The sequence below is a fragment of the Anas platyrhynchos genome, chromosome 5, assembly GCF_047663525.1.
Source record: "Anas platyrhynchos isolate ZD024472 breed Pekin duck chromosome 5, IASCAAS_PekinDuck_T2T, whole genome shotgun sequence".
Classification (NCBI taxonomy): domain Eukaryota; kingdom Metazoa; phylum Chordata; class Aves; order Anseriformes; family Anatidae; genus Anas; species Anas platyrhynchos.
Window position 1 is genome coordinate 14,526,682 of NC_092591.1, and position 18,218 is coordinate 14,544,899.

The following is an 18,218-nucleotide window of genomic DNA, read 5'->3' on the forward strand; positions in this document are numbered from 1 at the left end:
TTCCCTTTTTATTTTTGCAGTGATCTGACATGGGAATCTGAGGCAGGATGCTGCGACCCAGTGGGCACACAAAGCTGAGGGAGTGACAAGGAGGCAGAGGTCCTTGCCACTGAGGGGAGATCAGGGGCCAGAGAGTTCCCAGGGCTTGGTCTGCACATCCCTTCCACCAGGGATGTAGGTCAGCACCTCTCTTACAGGCAGGGAAACTGAGGCACGGGGCAGTGAAGGGGCTTCACTGTGTTCCCAAAACAAGTCGTGAGCTGAGGACCGAGTGCAGGGGCCTGGTTCCTCCAGCTCTGTCCTGACCACCAGCCCACATGGCCTCCTGGTTCACAGCCAAGTCATGGCCACATCACACCCAGCCCCACGTTTCAGTGAGGAGAAGACTGGCAGAGGAGAGCGTGTTCAAAAGCCTCTTGCCGTTCAGGAGCTGAAAATAAGGGCGATATTTCCACTTAGTTTAGAATTATCACCTGAACTGATTAAAGCAGTTATCAACTTCAGTCGTTCTTTACATGTCGTTTTTGTTTCAGATTTCCAATGTTTTTCATGTGCGCACCGCATAAATTATTGAAACATTATTTTATTTATCCATCCCCCTGTGACAGAAATAGGTTCTCTGAAAGCAAATCTTGCCCTAATCAGTTTTGTTTGTCTTGCTTTCTCTCCTCAATATTGCCACAGCTTTTAGGTTAGCAAACAAGTAGCACTGCTTTGCTTTTGTGGAGAACAAAAAGCACTGTGGGCTGATAAAGACAGGGTGCTAAATTAAAGGTTATTCCAAAATACATCATTGGTGGCTAGGAAACAATAGGCTTGTAAAACTTTTAGCAAACTGGGTCGGAAAGGAGGATGATATGCTGAAGTTTGGCAGGATGGAGCTCGTGTAGACTACAGCAGCTCTGCCTCCCATTGAACCCTAGCCTCAGCACAAAACTTGCCTCGTTCCCAACTGCCTCCAGAATTGGCCATCAAGGATATGAGACAGTGAAATAAGCAAGCCCCAAGATGCCAATATATGGGCTGAGGTTTATATCTTATATAAAAATGGCATAATAGGATTGTCCATTCCTAGCCTGTGCTCAGTTCTTTTTACACACTAATACAGCAACAAAACCCGATCACCCTACCAGAGCACTGCCACAGAGGCGCTCATTTAAAATGGTGCCTTTTTTTTCCTCCTTTTGAGCACCGTGTGTGCCATCCCAATTATAAATGCAATAAAATTAAGCAACGGTATGCATGTGATGTGCGGCTAAAAGCAAGTCACATAATCAAGTTTGCTGTAAATGTGAGGCAACTCGTTTAGTTGGTAAGGGGTTTAAACTCTAGCTAACTACCTGTACTTTAAAATTAGCTCTGCTCGAAATATCTGGAGCTGTATTATTAAAGCACCGAGTGACGTTTGGAATGTTAGCAGGACTGTTCTGGTTTTGAAGCACAGTTTCAAATAAAATGAATTTTAAACAGTTCAAAACGTTGCAATTTCTCACCTGCACATATGGCTTACGACAAATTTGAATACTGAGTGTTATCTGAATCTTAAACTCTGAACCAGTGTACACAAATACAGTTAGGGGGGTTGGGCACTGCAGTCGAATCTATTTGCTTCTCAGGCTAAAATTACTTGAATAGTTATTATTTTTCTTCCTTTCCCTTCCTTGATTATACATCCTGTATTTTATTCATGGTTCCCCTAAATGACACAAAATTACCTATTGAATTTTTCCCCCAACATCACAAATAAACTGGACTGAACCTATTAACAGGGGAGTTAAGGCGATGTATATCATCCTTTTGACAAACTTTACTGCATCTTTGCAGTTCATTACAGAAATGTAAATATAGTTTGTCTTTACTGAAAGTAAGAAAATGAAAGCATTTTTTGCATGTCCTACTCACATTTTGAGAAAGATCTCAGGTAATATGGATTAGATCTACCTAGCATGATTATAAAAGTCAGTATAATCTATTTCAGCAAATGCAGAAATGGCCAGTTTTTTCTAACATTGCTAAAGCACTGAAGAAATTCTAGATTTGACATAAAAAAGTCGCAGCTCTAATATTAGATTTAAATAGTGCAAATTACAGCACATGTTAAATAACTATTCCCTTGAGTATTTATAGCTTTAGGTTCTGAACTTGCTGTCTTGCATATTTTTCACACAGACATTTTAAAAAGTTTTCAGTCCCTTCACTGATATCTAATCGTTAATAATTATTAACATATATTTATTGTCGTCACACTGAAGATGATTTACAACTATTGTTTAGTTAATACATGGGGTAGAAGGTTTTATTTTGTTAAGACACTTTTATGAAAAATGCAATTTTTTCAACTAAGCAGTTTCTTTTGGTGATTCATATCCAGACTTCTCATTTTTTTATTTTTTTCAGAATACCCATGCTTAATTTGGAAAGCAATAAATAAATAAATAAATTTGCCGATAGTAAAAACAAAATTCTTAATGAGAAAGCATATCATCCCTGTCTGATTTGCCAATTCCATTTTACTACAGATTGATAACTGGTTGAAATCTTTTTTATTTGAAAAATTGAGACACATTTTTAGGGAACACTAATATTTAATGGAGGCGAACAGCACAACTAGCGACACAAACAAAAAAGTAATCAACATTTCCAAAACTAACCCTGCAGAACTTATTCTGAACGGGGTAGCCTACCTTCTGCAGGTTATAATTTGTTGTTTTGCAAGGCACACACAGCTCCAGACCCAGGAGCTGGCCACAGCTGACAGAGGACAGGGGAGCGAAGCCCGGCTGTAGGCGCTGTGTCCAAGCCTTGGCCACCTGGACTCAGCATCCTTTTCCAGTTCAATTTCAGAAAAATCACTTCACAGACTTGGTAATGATATTTAAGAGATGTTTTTTGTTTGTCCCTTTCACATTCTAAACCACATAGCTAAAAAGGTATTTGACTTGTTTTCAGTCTGCTGTGTGTATTTAAGCAAGAATCTTTATTGATCCTTGCCTCAGTTTACTTACTTCTACAGGAGAAGGAAAATTATTTGTGTACTCATCCTAGAGTGGGAGTGAGCACTTCCTATGGCTAAAAGAATAGCAAGTGAAACCAGCAGGCAGTAATTGCATACACAAAAGCAAACAAGATGCAGTTCCTCCTGGTTAAAGCTTTAGGAAGCCGGGAATAATGTACAAGGTCTTGTTTCTTTGGGGTAAGACTATCTGAAATGTTGCCACTGGCTCAAGGATACTCTGGCTTTAGGCAGGTTATAACAGATTTCAGATTTATTATGGCAATGAAAAATCTTATTTTTCCACTTATTCACATTCCCATTTGAGAATGAGCTTTTAAAATCTAATTTAACTAATGAATTAGTAATTCTTCAATAGTTTCAGATAATAGTGAAAATTTTCCTAAAGAAAAAAAAGTATTGTTACAGCTACAGAACTTCACTTACGCATCAACATTTTTCAGCAGCATTTATCAATATCCTGCTGTACTAAATACACAACTTTCTACTCTTCATGTTGTAAGGACAAGTTTCTCTAGCTGCCTGTGTTTGGGGAGCATTTTGATGCACACCTCTCCAGAGGTGAGTAAAGGAGCAACGTGATAGAGATTAAATGGATGGGTTACACATACTGCTGATCTCTTTTATCAAGAATAGTGGAGTCAGATTTAATTTTAAGTGGGAAATCATTCTTTAAATTTTTATATATGAACGGTGTACAGATATTTGTTTTTCCAGGCAAAATACTCACTAGTAAGAAAACCTGGTAGACGAGTAGCAGATGAAGCGCCTGGAAGCATACAGAGGCCCTTTCCCACCATCCAGCTGCCCCGGGGTTTGTCTACACTCTTGTATGAACCCCTCAAAAGCAGAAACATGAACAGAACAATCTCTGTCACCTCTCAAATACAGGGAATATATAAAGGGAATATAATGCATTTAACTTCCTCAAAGGCTGGCTTATTTGGAACACCTATAGTGAGCTACACAGTGAAGCATTTGTAACAGTCAAACACAGAGGCTTAAGGTGTTGGGAAAAGAAATGGTCCATGAAAGAATGGTCTACAGTTAAATCCCTAAACCAGGCTCACCTCACAGCCAATTCTGAAAACAGATTTCAGGTCAAGAAATAGTGGGGAACAAGTTTAAGGGAATGTCAAACCCGCTAACCTTTCTCCACAAGTAGAGGAAAAGTAATTCATAAAATCAGGAAAGTATTCCAGCAATTTGGGTACAAGATAAAGAGAAGCAGGTCAGCGAGTGCCCTGGAGCACTGGATCCCTGACGGCCCCAGTGCCTGATGACTGTCTCACTTCTGGCTCTGTTTTGGACCCCCAGCTCACTTTCCAGGAAGGAACCATGGCCTGGCCCTTAGGCTAATCCCCATCCTGAACCACTCCCAAAGGGATAAGACTATCCCAAGTTTGGCTTTCTCCGTCACTGGAAGCCCTCCAAAACCATCCCAGGTAGTTTTATGCCTCAAAAGCCTCTTCGTACCATTTAGCCGTACCCAAGCACGCAGAGACTTCTCCTTACTAGTTCACTGCTGTCTTCTGAAGATGTCTGAGAGAACAAAATCATAACCTCTCTCACCAGGGCTGAAGGTTGGTCCATACACATGCCAGTGCCTCCTCTCCTGACCAGGACATCCTGGACTTCTCCTTTTTGTGAAGGAAGGCAGAGGTTAACCTCTGCTGCAGCTGCTGAAACAACCATGACCTATAGTTCAGAGCAGAAGCTCACCACTGATGTAAGGTGTCTGAGTCTGGCTTTAAATTACTGTCTGATCATGTAGGACTATTGGTTCTATGTCCTCACTCAAGAATTAACTAATTTTTTATTTTTTTAATTCTTTTTTCTTGAGTCACCCTTGCTCATCCAGTAGTGTTGCCATACACCCAAACTGGTGTGTGTGCTAGTTCAATGGATGTGCTATTGCTACTAAAAGGGAAAGGGCATTTCCCAGCCAGGCTCTGCTCCTTCAAATCTATTTGATTTTTTTTTTGGTTCAAAACAGCCTTCAGGTGTCAGTGCAAAACCAGTCTTTTCTGTATAGCTCATTGGCAAAAGCTGAGCAAAATATGGTTGGAAGGAACTCTGGTGGTGATTTCTAAGTGATTTTGATTAAATTTAGTGTAGTCATGTGGTTGCTGTTGCATTTTTTTCCATGGATAATTATGGAGTCTGCTCATTTTATGAGATGTATTTTTAAGAGTTTATCAGTGGCTTGGGATGAGTGCTCTTTTGTTTAGTGATGTATAAATTTGAATAATAATAAATAACAAAGTGAAGGAGAATGAGGGAAGGAAAGAGACTGAAGTCTGGGAAGATGCCTCGCTATGAATGTCTGCTGTGTTTGATCACAGCATAGACGATGCGGCAATGGGCATTACAGAAAGCCCCAATATAAATCGGATTAGATAAATATTAATTGTTGTGTACTAACTGTGCACTTTACTGGGGCACATCAACATTTTCAGTCAAAGGCTCATGTAATTAGCGTGCACTTAATGATCAGTCTTTACACCGTTGTAATGTTTTGTCATGCAGACACCAAAAACCAGGCTGTGACATGTTACAGCAGTACACAGCTTCCCTTCAGCTCTCCCAGTGCTGCGCTGCATCAGCCCCACACATGGGGCACCCCAACCTACAGACCCCTCCAGACCGAGAGTCCCCAGCCAAAGCAGAATGTAGAAATAGCATCTCAGTAAGACCACAACAGCTAAACTTTGCATTTTGCACACCACATTGCAGCACTACTCCTCATACTTCACAGCTGGACAGTACACATCCTGTCCTGGCAGTGGTAATCATGTGCTATTCACGGTGTCAAGAAACTTCATGACATTTTTGGCATTTGACTTCATGACATCACTGGCAGCATAACCAAGGCACTGCCAGGGTTTTGCGCTGGTATTTTTAAAAAAGACGGAGAAAGGACTTCTGTCTCACACAGAAAAAAAATAATATATATATATATATATGTATATATATATATATATATTAAAAAAAAAATGGTTCCTAATCAGAATCATACATTTGCCACAAAGTTAAACTGGGATGGAAATTTCAGGTTAACCGTTGCTATTTAAATAACATTAATTTGGACAATTCCGATTAATTAAAAAACTTGTTGATCATACAAAAAATCAAAGCTAAGAAGGCATGTATGAATGAAAAAGGTCTGAGTGGATTAGTTCCTACCTGTAATCATCTACCTGTTAGCAACCATTAACATTAAAATGCCATCAAACCAAGGCATTCCCATGGAAAGCCCTCATTTTGACAAAGCCGCATTTTCCACTAATATATAATGTAGGAAGATTTTCTCATAATTAATACAAAGCAACAACAAGGTGTTGTCTAGTAGGTTATTGTGGTACATTTGCAATGAGTTATTGCTCATGAGTTACGACAATAGGAGGCAAAGTGTTTTGCAACTGTGTTGTAGTAGCACAACACCATCAAGTTACTCAGCAGTGGGCACGTATGTCAGGCATTTATACTGGTTTTGTTATGGACTTGTGCTGTGGGTCCGCATTTGGCACCAGAGGAGTGCGAGTTGTGTATGGGTGCTGCCGCGTGCGTTTCACTGTGGTGCTGTGGCTGTAGGTGCCCTTGGTGGTGTGGGGCGCACATACAGCTGTGGCCAGCTGTGCCGGCACCACAGGGCCCATGCAGCTGGCGCCTGAGCGCAGCCCACTTCCTCTTTAATGTATAAACATGCAACATGCCACCATGCTTTGTGCCTGTGCTGAACTGCTCTAATATATGTTATGACAGCGCTGCTTTGTGCTCAGTATTATTGCTGTTTGCTCTCTACTGTAGGCATGAATTTTAGCTGTGTGATTACGCTATAATATCACTGTGCTCTGCGCTGCCCAGTTGTGCCAGGCTTACATCGTGTGCTGTGTATTATAATAATGTTCGAAGCAGCAAACAGCGGCTTTCGGCACTTTGCAGCGCTGCTGTAGCGGTGCGAGGCGGTGTCAGAGCTGCGTGAGGTGCGCTGCCAGGCTGGGCGATGGTAGCACAGAGGGCTCCGCGCCTGCCTTATGGGGACGTGCAGAATTAATCTTATGTAATCTGCACTTTGTGGTCGGTTTGCGTTAGTGCTGTGTGCTCTCCGCTGCCTGATTGTGGGGTATTAATGTCAAAATCCTCCGTGATCTACTGCCATGTGGTTGTGGTGTAGCCTCCGATAAAATCGTGGCTCGGTTTCTTAATAATGCAGAATTTTAAGAGACAACAAAATGTATAGGAATTGTTCTCTATTAAAAATGCAGCATAATTGTATAATTACAGTATTTGCATCATGCTAAACAGATTGGCTGGGTTATTTCAGATTCTTTAAAGTCGGGATGGCATCAGGCCTACAGTATTTCTAAACTGTTTTGCCCGTCTGCAGTTGTATAATGAAACACCACAAATTTTACCCAGCAATACTTGTGCTTTTCTAAGTGCTGCATTATGAGCATAAAATTACCAAACGTACTGAACACACTTACCAACACTGAACTAAAATCCCTTATCTCTCACCCACAAATTAAGTCTCCACAGATCCTTTTCTGCAATGCTGAAGTAATAAATACATATACATTTATTTCCACAACCATTTTAAGAAATTAGAAGGAAACCCACACAGTAGTTTAGCAGTTAATTTACAACAGTACAGCCTCTTGAGTAAGTATGTAAAACAAACACACATCATTTATTTCCCTCATTTGAAATCCCTGCTCCCCGACACACAGACAGACAGACTCATACACACAGATCACTACAGCCCAAATTGGACATCAGAGAAGAAACTAGGACTTCTTTGCTATCATCCGTGATTGCCCTGAGGGTTGAGGAGTGGCCAATTTACAGCATGAATATAGTCTGGGGATACATGAATCATGAATCATGTTTGATGTATGGAAAGGCACAGTCATTCTGAAAGGCTGCAAATGCAGTCATCTGCTTTTTAAGTGAAAAAACATGCTTGCAAAACAACAACAACAACAAAAACGGAGAGATGAAATACCTGGGAAATATTATTTAAAAGACACCATCTTTGCTTTTTTTTTTTTTTTTTAATTGGGTTGGAAGGGGTTACTTCATTATGCAGCAAATTAGAAAATTCATAATTTATCATTGCACCCAGTCGAAATGCCACCCAACTGAGTCGCACCCCTGTGAAAACCATCACATAGTAACAAACTGTCAAAGCCTGCTGCAGCCGACGGGCAAAATTAATATGCAAATGTATGCAAGAAATTAAAAAGCAGAATTACCCAGGCAAATGAGGTAGCTATACTTGAATTGTTAGAATTATGAATAATTACTGCGAATTTTCTGCTCCTAATATAACTTGTTTTTTGATAAACAAAGACTTAATTATCGAGATGCGCTGGAGAATTTCCGTGGCGCTCATTAATCTTGCAAAAAAAACAAGTCCCTGGTGCCCAAACCGTAATGAAGAGCGCGTGCCCTGAATCTTCAGAAAGATCAGAGGCACCAGGGTGCCAGGGCTGGAGAAAAAAAATGACAGTGCCAATGTCCCCTCCTGTACCCTGGAGTGTCATAACGTCTTCCACTAACTATCAAAGGGACTTATTTATGCCAGCAGCTGAGCTATAAGTCCAATTTACGATGCCTTAAGCAGTGGTGAAATGATCTGTTGATGTGCTATGGAAATGCCATCTTGCAGTAGCTCGATTTGGTCCCAGTGATACCAACACGATGAGGACCCTCCGCTCCTCTGCTAATGGATGCAGCATGACAGACCATAATACACAAGAGGGACAATCTTTTAGGACCAGTCTCAATGGTCCTCCATTAATCTTGGTTCTGCAGCGCTGTGGTGTCCATGGGAACAAGGGCATTATCATAAGCACTGGTTTTAAATGTTCCCATTAGGGATTGCAATACAGAGGAGAGATGCATGGGGTGAGGGGGTTAGGGGAGACAGTCCACTATTAGTTTACATTTTTTTTTATGACCTGGATTCAAACCATAATGGGTGGCTCAGAGAATTTTCTCTTCCTAAATAAGATAAAGAAAACAACAAAGAAGGAAGCAGCTAAGTGTACAGTGCGCTGCTGCATGTTCGTCTTCTCTGTTTTTACAGCTAGAAAATCAGCTTGGCCCTGGTGGGCTGAGATAATTTACCATGAGAAAGCAAAGGGAAAATAACCCCAGGTACTCTCAGCACAGACCAAATCGAACCCGCTGTGAGCTTATTATTACTTAAAAACTGGCATCTAAGTGGAAATGACTGACTCTCTGTCATTATCCCTATTACCACCATGATAAACCCAAGCAGATGATAAGGCAAAATTACAAAACATCAGTTCTGGAGCTCGGAGGCTACTTCAGAAGCTCAAGGCAGACTGCATTTTCAAATGCTTCCTTCTCTGCATTCAAGTCCCCAAATTTCCTGACGCCTTGACAGAACCATTTCACTGCATAGGCAAATTGTCACCTTTTAAACCAGGGCATCTGTCATTTTTATACAAGGCTCTACCACTCAGTCATTCTCACTCTTAATCCTCCAATTTCTCTACATACACAGAGCGCCTACAGTACCGTAACGTTTGAAATTTTGCTCACAGTCTGCATTACACTCAGAAAGGGGAAGGGTGGGGGGACAACAACCTCGTAACTGGTGGAAAGGAGACCCCTCCTGATTGCTGGGCTTTTTTAATCAGCAGGGGGAACAGCTTGCCTTGGGATGAACTCTCCCCTTGGGTGATACTCTGGAGTGAGAACAGGGGAGCAAATGGAAAGTGTAACCAAAGGATCACAGAATGGCTGAGGTGGGAAGGGACATCTGGAGGCCACCTGTTCCAACCCCTGCTCAAGCAGGGCCACCCAGAGCAGGTTGCCTAGGACCATGTCCAGGTGGCTTTTGGAGATCTCTGAGCCAGGAGACTCCACAGCCTCTCTGGGCAGCCTGTGCCAGTGCTCAGCCACCCACACAACCCAGAAGCACTTCCTGGGGTTCAGAGGAAACCTCCTGTGCGCCCATTTGTGCCCATTGCCTCTTGTCCTGGCTCTGGGCACCACTGAAAAGAGGCTGGCTTCATCCTCTTTGCACCTTCCCTTCAGATATTTGTATACATGGATGAGATCCCCCCGAATCTACTTTTCTCCTCATCTCCAGGCTGGACAGGCCCATGTCGCTCTGCCTCTCCTCAGAGGGCTGGGCCTGTTCAGCCCAGAGGTGAGTTAGCTGTTGCCTTACAGGCCCTCCACAGCACTGACCTGCCACACAAACAGACCTGTACACAACACCACAGCAGCACCGCTTGCTCCGTCCCACTCTGCTCTTCCTTCTGCGGGATCTCCCACTCTCCCCTCACCCAAGAGGGCTGAGGCCCCAGCGCCTCTCCCTTCACATTATCGCAGCCAGGAGGAAGGTGTTTCCCTCACATATCACTTCTGCCTCTCTCCCCAGGCTATTCCCACAGTTTGGACACATCCTGCACCAAGGGGTGACACACACCTTGGCACAGAGCTCCACCAGCTCTGTTCTCCAGTAGCTTTTCCCTGGTACAGCAGAGCTGGAGGGGACCCAAAAAGCAAAGTGGTTTTGAGGTCTGGCTTAGCAGGTTGATAGACCCACTTCATCAGTTGTCTAGTAAAATGGGTTTGTTGTAAAAGTAGTAGTTATTGTGTCTAACATGGCTCCTTACCTCCCTGCTGCTCAGCAAGAAGGATGCATGCTGAAGTTCTTACCAGGATAAGCTTTCCTTTACCTCCTATGGACGGGGGAGTCTAATTATCCAGCCTTGCTATTGCCAAGGCAAGTTTCATACAAAATGTACACTGGTTACCAGAGAAACCTGTGCGCAGTGGTTTCACAGCCCTCTTAATGACTGTTACCACCTTGGGCTGAGTCATGCGCCTGCTCCCCAGATCCCACGGCCTGCGAGTGCGGTGCCACCAAGGCAGCTGCCTCCATCTGAAATCTCCATCTATTTCCGAGCACGGGCTACGCAGGATTGTGTGCACTTGTTGACACTAAAACCTACTTCTCATCTAATGGCCACAGTGTCAGTCTAAACATTTTATGGTGATGAAACCTCAGGAGGGATGATCCTGCTGATGGCATGAGCTTGTGAAAAATCCTCAAAGAAACACAATTTCCTTCAAGACGGGTTTCTTGTTTCACAAGAACACTTCAATACAAATCACCAAGTCTTTCCTCCGCCTCCTTCATGTGCATGCATTTAATCATTTACAGCAGAAAAAGATGAGGTTTGAAATTAAATTTCTTTTTATCTTAGCAAAGGGTTGGGGAAACCCACACAAAAACCACTGAGGGTGTTGGGAGATCCAATTTACCTGTCCAAGAAGTTAGGAAGCAGCTTCAGGAAAGAAAAACAATTTGCACATCGCAGAGTACTTGTGACAACGTGAAAATATCCCTCACTACACACTTCATCCAGATGTTGCAGGGGAATGGTGCTGGAGCTTGGAGAATGGGATGACCAACAGCTACTAAGATGAGGAACAGAATGAATCCTAGTTCAGTCTCCACCCAGGCCTAATAATGCTTTGCATTTGCAATTGTTTATTAACTTTAGCCAAATTTTGTACAACAGATAATGACATGCAGAAAGGCTTACTACTTCATTCAGAGTCACTGTCACGACAAAGTTTGGTCCTTTATTAGAGGGTCGAGCCTCAGGCTGACTCCATCCCAGGCATCAGTCCAAAGGGGAAGAGATCCACGTGTGCAAGACGGAAATAATTATCTGTGGCCAAAGACTGCGTGTTTTATGTTCTTCATGATCACTCTTTGCTCTTAGTAAACTGGATTCAGGATACGAGTGTATCCTCTGTAAAGCCCTGGGACACCCGTTGCAAAGAGAATTTCTCTTTCCTGTAATTACCACATCGAGGCAACACACTCAGAGAAATATCTTCATATATATGTATGTGTGTACATATATGAATGTATGTATATTACTGACAGAAATGGATGCATAACTGAGGGGGGGGTGGGCATGGAAGGTAGAAGAGGGCTTACAAGAATGCCAGTGTCATTTGTAAGGGATTGCAATGGCAGCTGTATAAAAAGTCAGATGAATTCCTGTTCTCTTTCCAGCAGAAGAGACTGAAGTCATGAGAAATCAAGCATAGATTTCAGTCCACGTGAACTTGTCACCACTTTGTTTTATGCAACGCCCAGTCTCTCTCAAAGAAATATAAATGTTTTCAATCCAGGTCACTGGATGCTACCATGCTACCATGGCAAAAGAGAACACACCCCATATGCACCTTTCTGACAAAACAGTTGTTCAGCTTGCTACAGAAATCCCAAAGGGGGCTAACAATTTACTGAATTTATATAACAAATAGTTTTTGGGTAGAAGAGCTATGCTTCTAGTGTCAAATTGTCAGCTTGAGGATCTGTGCAGCACTGAAAAGGGGGAAAAAAAGACGCTTAGATTATTCCTGGTGACCCATATACCGCAAAACATCTGCTGACAACATGGTTGGCTTCCTGCCCAAGTTCAACTAGGAGCTGTCTCCAGCTGATCATCTTTGCCCTCACCATAATCAGGAGAGTCCACGGCAAGCAAAGGCGACACATAGTCAGGGACACATAAAGGAATTTGACCAACCGAATAAGCACAAACTTGGATAAACATGCACATACCTCAGACATAAACCTGACCTTAAAAAAAAAAAAAAAAAAAAGTGCTACCATCAAATACAAGCCTTTCTTAACATTCTTTGGGTTAGAAATAAGAACTCACTGCTGTTTAGCATGATCCTTTGTGTTTGCAAAACTCAGGTTATTCAAAATTTTAGGTCTTAGAGATATATGTGCACAATATGATTAGACAAAGCACTGGAAACAAATAAAAAGCCCTAAGAAATACCTTTTGTACTGCCACATTCACCATTGTATTAAGTACAGTATTATCCTGTTTATAGAGACAGAAACAATATTTCTAGACGCATTTGTGTTCCATCCTTCTTTTTACATCTGAAATGGTGTTACCCTGTCATGCAAACACATTGATGCAACTTGACTGTCAACCTCCCCTTTCATTGTTTGTGGTTATTACTTTTTTATTATTTTTATTCAAATCAGTAATTGCTCCCAACTTCCAAGTTTCTCATGATTTCTTTGTTCTTGCCTTTAGGTACTCAATCTCCTTTTTAAATGCACCTGACTGCTTAGAACACAGCCATAATCATACTTGATATTGTTCAAATTAATAGTCACTCATTTGTGATCATAAGTTTTTTTGCATCTTGTATTACAGACGTAAGAGACCTTGCCACACAATTCAGAAAGCTGTACAGAAATCTCTTATTTCAGTGTAACCAACAGAGAGTACTTGTTATTCTGTTGTATTCTTTATTAGTACCAGTATGATTATTTTTTTCTGTTCAGTAAAGGCCAAAGGATACCGTTATTTATTTGAGGGGAGGGGAAAGCACTCATCCACCTCTCATTAGGTTCTCTTCTGGGCCAACAGTAAGCCTTGAAGATTCACCTGAAATTCTTGAACAGACAGCTGCCGTACTTGGGTGAGGGCTTGTTACACACAAACTGTTTGGATGATTTAAAATACAAGTATATAGAAATGTAGCAGAAAGATGTAACAGCAAGCGACAGAAAACATGATCCCTTAGGTGCTGTAGCTAGAGGCTTAGTGACAGATGATGTTGCAAAATGGCTTCAGGATGGGATATTTATAAAATTGCTTTACGAGAATTTTACACTGCTAATCACAAAGCTTTAATAATAAGTCTTCCTCTATTAATTGAAATCTACTAGCTCGCATTTTCAGACATTGCCTTTGTTAAATCATGTTAGAAACTTCTAATATTCCTTTTCCATTTCTAACCCTGACTTTGCATGTGACAGTTTCAGGATTGCCTTAGCCCTTCTGAATATACTAGACACAGCACCCCTCATTTGATTAATTCTAATAATTTTTAGTCATTATTACTTTTTAACGTATATTGGTACTGCAGATTAAATATTATTTATAGCTTTAATTTGTGTCCTGTTTGGATTGTACAATCACAAGGCTAACTTGGCCATCATTATTATCATATTGTTTTATACTGCTCCTAAAATTAAAATCCATTCTTGTCTTTAAATGTTTTATTGTACTTGTCTTTCTTGTTTTGCGTTGCATAGTCCATGATTAATTCTGTTAGCCAAGTGCATATGGCCTGCTTGGCTATCATCCATTATCTTCATCATTGTTGCCTCAAAATGAGCACTTTATTATTACCTTTTTCATCTTTCCAATTACCAGATGTGCTTTCGCATTCCCATACTTTTCCTACTAGACTGAGATCTACATTTAGAGTAAAAGTCCCAGCTCATTAGTTATTAAAGACAAAATGAATTTTCCCTAGCTAAATACAGAAAATCTGAGGGTCAGTTCCAGTATTAGAGAACTGGGCAACTTTTGAGAAACAGAATTAAGTGGCTGCATGTTTCTCTAGAAGAAAAGCTTCTCTTTTTTTTTCCTTTTTTTTTTTTTCCTTTTTTTTTCTTTTTTTTTTTTTTTGTCAAAAAATGGTACAGGAGTTTAGAAGAGGATCAGATTTAGATAAAAGGAAAATTCCCACTGTAAATCCTGTAACTACATTTGATCCAAGTATCCTTCAGGAGTCTCAAAAGTCTTAGCTAAGCTGAGGTTTTCCCTTTACCTGCCTATCCTGTAACTTATTTGCTGGATTGGACCCCTTCCCCCTCCGCCACCCCAAAAAAAGAAAAAAAGAAAAAAAAAAGACCGTGAAAAAAATAGTGTTAAACATCTACGCAGGACTGACAGCATAATCTCTCACTGTGGAAAACCTCTTTCAGGGTTTCCATCCTAATTTTTCAGGTTCAGGTGACACAGTGTGCCAACACCCAAACATTTCTCTGACTGAATTCAAACTCCCAACCAAGCAATGTTCACTTAGCCCCAAGGTTAGCTGAGCTAAATATGACATACAGTGAAAAACCTTGCCAAAGAAAGGAAAACATCTTTTTACTCTGTTTCATTCATATACTTTTAAAGAAAAATGCCTACTAACCTGTCCGCCTAACACCATCTCAGTCCACTCCAGTATTATTTCCTGCAGTGTTTTCACAGGGCTATTAATTTTGTTTATTGATATTTTACAGTCTCATTATTGAGTTTAAAAAAAAAAAATCACTAGAGAAATATTTCATAAAGCCACAAATTCTTCTTATGATAGATATTTCTAAATGTCCATGAATTCTTTCTATATTCTATTAAAGGTCCTTTGATTAAAAAAGAAATAAGGGAATCTCCTCTCTCTCTCTAAAACCTTTGAACTCTGTCTGTTTCCAGGCAAGAACCTACTTATTGCCCCACAAAGCAACAATGGAACTAGACCTGTGCATCACCTGGGGATACATAAGGGAAATGTTATATGATAAATAAGGGAAGAAGCTGGCAGACAAAACATGCTAGCTTCTGTCTTCTGACCTAAGTGTGCTGCTTTGGGCATTTTAGAAAAATCTGTTAATAATCACTGTGAAGGAAGAAGCAAACTTTACAACAAGAAAAAAATCCCATAAAGGGGCGGGAGAATGTAGGCTGAAATGTTCAGAAGCGACTAGGGTGACAAACTTTAAACCTCCCACAACACTCTGATTTTCAAGAGACAGGTATCTATTTCCCAAAGGTCAGGTAGATCAGAAATTGCAAGCAGAGCGCCAAAAATGGAAGTCCTCTGGATCACTAGTTACCTTTGAAACCCTTGTATAGTCCAGGAAAGGTCACAGGAACTGAGGAAGTGCTGTCACTTCTAGAAATAACTTGCAAGGCCCTGTAGTACCCTGGCACTTAGACCAGGCTTTTCAAAGTATTTTTTGGAACTGAACTGTTCAAGTGACTCTTATAATTAGCTCTTCTTGTGCTGACCACAGCCTCTGAAAACCAGGTACTTTTAAATTGTCCCTTTTTGAGTATCTCAGAATTGAGACTCCCTTCTTCCCCTAAAGAAAAAGGTTTGCTCCTCCGGCAAATTCTGGTCCTTGATCTCTCTAGATCTGATGTTTATACCTTTATGCCTCTCTATAGCCTCTTACTCCAGGCATAGTGACATTTACTTCAACAGAGCTCTGCCCAAGTGTTATGCTGTACTGACATATCCAGACTTGGTTCTTCTGTGCCTGCAGAAGTAAAAGATGTCCCATATGTATCGAGATGACAGGGCAATGTGTTGAGAACTTTTACATATGAAGTGTCTTAAGATATCAGATCAAAAGAAATTGTAGAAGTGATAAATGTCATTTATACACTGGCAGATTAATATCACGGCAATGTCTGGGTTTTCATCTAAACATCAGCAGGAAAAGTTTGACAAGTCTGGGATAGTATCGCATGGCTATTTCTCTCATTTGGGCTGATATTTGCTTGATCTATTCATCTTAATAAGTTTGCTCTGAGCAGAAGAGCAACTCTGTGTCTTGCCTCCTGGCAAAAGACACACAAAATACCTTTTTGAACTCAGTGAACAGTTTGCATTCTTCTGCAGGAATTCAGAAACTTGCTATTGCTAAAATATCCTCCCTGGCTTTTGGTACTGTGGTTGTATTAGGAATGGCAGATTGTCTTTTGTAGTCCTTTGTTCTAAAGTTTTAGTAACAAAGTGTCTGGATACAAAACTTTGTCATATTATGTTTTGAAGGTTTTGCAGCGGCAGAAAGTGGTGTGCGTCTATGAGCATTTATAATGGAGAAAAGCTAAGTGATAAAGTGCACCTTTAACATAATGACAGTAATTCAGTCTCAGACAGTGAATGCTATTATACCCTCTTTTAAAGACTAAAATCAGTCAATTGAAATGACAATTATGATAATCCTCATGTAATGAAGATTATTTTGAAACAAAAATCTTTTTTGGTGTGCGTGCTTGTTAATATGTGTATATTTACTGTACCTAAGTACGTTCGTGCCGTTCTGCTTGGCTGGGAATTCTACACAAATACACAAGTATTTTCTATCCATTCCACTGGTTTCAGTTGTTATTTGTCATAACTTGATTTCTGGAAGAAAAAAAAAATAAAGGAAAGAAAAAAACAAGCTGTATGTATGTTTTGGCAAATACTCTGAGTATACAGCTTGAAGAATTAGGCAACCTTATAAAAGTGGTTAGCTTGGTCAGTCTTCGCATATGACATAACTCCTCCCCAGAGATTTCAGTGCATTTACCCTGTGTTTTGTCATAACTTTCTAAAGGAAGCTCCTGTGAGCTTCCAACAAATCGCATGGATAGCTCACAGTGAGCGATAGTTCCAGCAAACATTATTCTAAGGAGGAGCCAGTCTGTGATAGGTGGCTTGTCACAAACACCTGAGCTGAAAGAGGACATACTGATCATCTGAACTTAGTTGGCTAGGATTTTTAGAGATACCTAAGGGAGTGTCTAGGCACATGATCCTACAAAAAATCCTACCAAAATTGTAATTTTTCTTGTGTTCCTTTGAAAATTTTTTTCTGTTGTAACAAATCAAGGCACTCACAAACATCGTACAGCAGAAGTAAAATGTCACAAAAGCCACAACAAAGACACACAAATACAGGAAGTTCAGATGAAAAAGAAGATAAGAAAAAGATTTGTTGGGGCAAAGGGGACGATAAATAAGTAATAAGTACAAGATGACTGACCATAGGCAACTTGGTCCATGGTCTGACATAAACGTTACAGAAAGCTTCTGCACTATGAGACATTTCTGACATAAAATGAAATAAAGATTAGTATTAAGACTGCAAACACATTGGAGAGCTATAGGAACATTTTAGTCTAACAAGGAAGGTGCCTCAAAATGTAGCTATGCATTCTGCATATTACTGGCTGCTTTGGTTGTTTCAGCTTTAAAATTGCCATAATGATACTCCCCACCCAGCCCAGGAAAATGCTTTTTAGGAAAATGATATGTAAATATTGCCAAATGTTTTTCATTTATGTTTTTGTACCTTCTATTGCTTGGTTGATTTCAAAGTAGAAAACTAATGATAAACCTTACAGAAAATTCCCAAGGGGTTCCCTTAGGCCAGGTGGTAGTTTACCTGTAATGTTTAGCAATCATATACGATGCAGTACTTCTTTTTTTGAGGCATGGTAATTAAGACCAAGTGAATTTATATTTATTTTGCTTGCAGAGCTTTCTTAATGTGAACTACCCTAGAAGTGGGCTTCAGATGGTTATTTCTTCTTAGACCTGACCTAGTTCTAAT